This window comes from Rhipicephalus sanguineus, chromosome 1 (genome assembly GCF_013339695.2).
Source record: "Rhipicephalus sanguineus isolate Rsan-2018 chromosome 1, BIME_Rsan_1.4, whole genome shotgun sequence".
Lineage (NCBI taxonomy): Eukaryota > Metazoa > Arthropoda > Arachnida > Ixodida > Ixodidae > Rhipicephalus > Rhipicephalus sanguineus.
The window spans coordinates 311,101,155-311,105,238 of NC_051176.1; the positions used below are offsets into that span (position 1 = coordinate 311,101,155).

Sequence of the window (4,084 nt, forward strand, 5' to 3'; positions counted from 1 at the left end):
CGTAATGTTAATGTCTCAAAAATGCAACGAACCCCGTACCGGCAGCTCCTGAGTGAAAACTAAAACCTTCCCCTTGTGCTGAAATATGTCCAAAATACTACCAACACATTCAGTGTACGTCAAATCTGTTATTTTGTCAACACAAATGAGGTAATCGTCCACGTACCGAAATACTTTTTGCACCCCCATCCCATTCAAGCATTGTTGAAGAGCGCGGTCTACAAAGGCTAAGAACAGATTACAAAGGACCGCGGCTGCGCATGATCCAATACAGATCCCTTTCTCCTGACGGTAAAATTTGCCCTCAAAAGAGATGAATGTCGAACCAAGATAAAAATTCAAGAACACACAGAAAGTTAGCTACAGATAAACCACAAGAATTTTGAAAATCAACCACACCACAGTCGTCTATGGCATCCCTAACCGCAACAGAAATATCCTCATGCGGCACGAATAAAACAAATCCTCGACGTCAACGGAAAAGAGGAATCCTAGCGACCATTTTGCTTCAAGAAACTTCACTACTTCATAAGAGTTCTTAGTTGCGAATGGGTGTTCAACCTGCAGCGCACTTAAGTGTTTCTGTAAGTAGTTGCTCAGAACATGCTGCCATGTTCCGCTTCTCACTAACAACAGACCTGAAAGGCACATTCAACTTATGTGTCTTTGCCGTAAAAAACACATTCAGGGCACTACACTTAGCATCAACGATAGCACTCGCTATCCTGTTCAATTTCAAGTCCTTGCACAAAGCCGCCGCCTTGCCCTTCACTCTGGTCTCACCTGAACTCACCGGCATGAAGTTCTTAGTGAGTGCTTGTTTCGCTCTCCTGTGGTACTCATTCTGAGCAATCACCACGAACCCTCCTTGCTTGTCTGACAGGAGCAGACGCCGCTGATTCTGTTGAAAGAAGGCCACCAGCTTTCCAAGCCCATCCTTGGTACCTCTGGAGGTAAGCCTACCTCTCGTCTTCATGAGCGCATCCACACCATCGAGTAGGCACCTCTCGTGGTTCTTTTCAGATACCTTCCTGGCAATCTGCCGGTTCAAAGCGAGCAGCTCATGCCCCTCGATTCTTGGCTCATGGGAGAACTTTGGTCCCTTGTTCAAAACATCAGCCACTTCTGGCACACCCACTTCACCAATGACCGCAAATCTCCTCTTCGGACAACTCGTTTTGCGCTTCACCGCATTCGTCTGTAAGGCTTGGTGCAAGGTTTGTGCCCACAAGGCTTCAGTCAAGGTCGCCATAAGACGATTAATGGCTCGCAACTTGCGCTCAGCCAACCAAACAGGCTCCTGTGCATAGCACAAGGCCCGCGAGATGTCCTTACACCTTCTAACCTGTCTCCACATCTCTTCCCTCAAAAGCTTGCAGAGTCTCTTCACAACACCAAGTGGTGGCCGTAAAATGCCCACAACAGCACACACGTCCATAGCTACGCACCATAGCTATGCACCATCTTCAGATATGCACCATCTCGCCGAATTTCAAGTTTTGTTAAACCATCTTTCACAGCATAAAGGCCCTTTTCAGTGTGATCCGTCAAATGCTACGTCTCAAGTTGACAGCTGTGTTGCCTACATTGTTGGCCTTACCTGCCGAGCAAGATACTTTGCTTCTGCCTTCGGAAGAATCTTCTGCCTATGGACGTGGTGCTGTTGTGGGCATTTGAAAATAGGAACGTTGAGGAGGCCGAATAGGAGGGAACATTCCCGCGCCAACTTAGCCGCAATTTCCAATCTCTGCACAGCAACCGACGAATGTAGGATCAGTTCGCTTACAACATTATGACGTCGAAGCTCAGGGTTCAGGCTGTCGGTCGCGTAATGATAAAGAGTCGATTCCTTCGTCAAAGCGGTGTCATATGAAACGCCATTATCAGAATTACCAAGGCTTGGGATGTAAAAACAGCGCAAAATATAGACAAGGACAGAGGAAGAGACGACACCGCGCTGACGACCAACTTGTCAGGTGAGAGCCTTCGCCTAGCCAACGACGTTTGAGTGCACACATCTATACAATCCGACACGCACCTTATTTGCTCTCCTTCAGGCACATACCGAGAAATGTTCCTTGAAAAAGCTACTACCTTTTCCGCCGGTGGAACATTAGGTTCAAACGCGAACTTGGGTCCCAGTTTTAAAACCTTGTTAACGTCCTCCGGGATAGAACAATCACCAAGAAGGCGCACTTCACCTTGGGTCAGTCACACAACACATGGAAAACCGCAATCCACGCGCGGCCAGATAATGTTCGGGTTCTTATCAGTTGACTTGCAGTTTCATCGGCGCCTTCTTGGAGGACGCTATGAAAAGCGGGGCAGTCGTCTCCATAGCAACGCGCATGCTGCTGATAATGTGCCTTTTTGCTGGATAATGTGCATTTTGCACCGCTTCACGCACAGCCGCCAAGCAGCGTCGAGGGGTGAAATCGAGAGAGTAACAGGAGAGGGCACGGCAGCGCTCACGCGGCACCACCGTAGTTCGGCTACTCGCGGGCGCTCTCTGCCTCGAGCCATTAAATGGCGCTACGCTCAACGGACCCATGACCGAACCTTTTCTGGACGTTTAGGCGCGCGCAGTGTCCACACGTGAATAATCTTACACCGTGGGCCCGCGGAACTCTCGCTAGCGGCCTGGCCCCCACATGACTGTCTTCGTCCCATATCTTTTTTTCTTAGTACGTACGTTAGTTCGCGAGCTGCATGGGCATGACTGGTCTAAAGCATCTAAAGCGCTACGACCACAATGAATCCTCACGTCCTCACCAGCTAGCCCAATTTGCAGTTCTGCTAAAGCATCTTTTTCGTGAGGCACCCCCCGCGGGATTACCATGTGTTGATAAATGACCATGAAACAACACTCTACGTATATTTCTGAGTCGGCGTCGAGATTTTAGTCATTTTGGAGATCGCTATCCATGTGTTGTAATTCTAACGCCAAATCCCCTTCAGCAATCAGTTCCAGCTGACATTCTGTCATTTTGTACTAGCTACCCCGCTCTTCTCCTGCAAGTCAACTGATAAGAACCTGAACATTATGTGGCCGCGCGTGGATTGCGGTTTTCCATGTGTCGGGGGAAGAGTGTCAGCGCCTGAGTATATTCTTACACCGTGCGCGGGCCGCGTGTTTGAGATCCCTGATATACATGAATATGCTATGATTTACCTTCTGCTCTCCTCCTCACCCTCACTTCCCTTTCACAACGTTGAAGCAGCGTGAATAGACGTTCACAAGGAAGGCAAGAACACAAAGGACGAGCGCTGACTGGCAACTGACAAAAAATATCGGAAAAAAACATACAAAATAACGAAGCGAAACCAAACAGCCGAGTGCAAAAAGCAGAGGGGTAATCTACTCAGTAATCTAAGAGTCACTTCACCGAACGCGTGTTAAGCAGAAAAGCAAACTCTTTGTCAGTCAGTGACAACGATGCCTGATTGCCGCATGCGCCTCCCATTAATTTGATATGAACCGATCATATCACCACTCGAGTTGTCTCGCATCTTTGTGTCGAATGGGTCATCGCATCTGGGAGAACAACCACACGTGCTGCACTCTAAGAAAAAAAAGTCAAAGCTGTGAGCCTTTTCGGGTATTCATTTGACCCCTTTTGGAAGGTAGAAGCACAAAAAGAGAGTTAATGAGAACTAACAGACAGCGATGCCAAGGAAAGTATCGGGGGTGTTATTTGTAGTAATTAGAATATAAAAGTGAAGAAAGTAAAGTGGACGAAAAGATAACTTGCCGCCGGCAGGGACCGAACCTGCGACCTTCGAATAACGCGTCCGACGCTCTACCACTGAGCTACGGCGGCGGTCATCTACCCGTCCACTTTATAGGGTATAAATGAGTTAGCACTTCTGCGGGAGTCACAGGACTCTCGTGAAGCGCGTTTCGGTTGGCTTCCGTCATGAAAGCGCCGCCGTATACGCTGTTCATATCGTGCGTTTCCCGTTCGGCGCCGCTGTGTCGCCATGGCTCGCCGACGCAGCCGGGCTGGCGCGGCGACTCCGCCTCCCCTCTTAGTTTCCTCGGTCCTCCGTCTTTTGGAATGCGTTCCGTTGGCCGCGCGGGCTA

The 4,084-nt window shown here is 49.1% G+C and overlaps 1 non-coding gene across 1 annotated transcript; it reads right to left on the bottom strand.

Annotated features, from left to right (window-relative positions):
• Positions 1–3,749: 3,749 nt before the first annotated feature.
• On the bottom strand, positions 3,750–3,821 carry Trnat-cgu (transfer RNA threonine (anticodon CGU)). The gene has a single exon. It is a non-coding gene; the product is annotated as a tRNA-Thr (tRNA).
• Between the last annotated feature and the right edge of the window lie 263 nt (positions 3,822–4,084).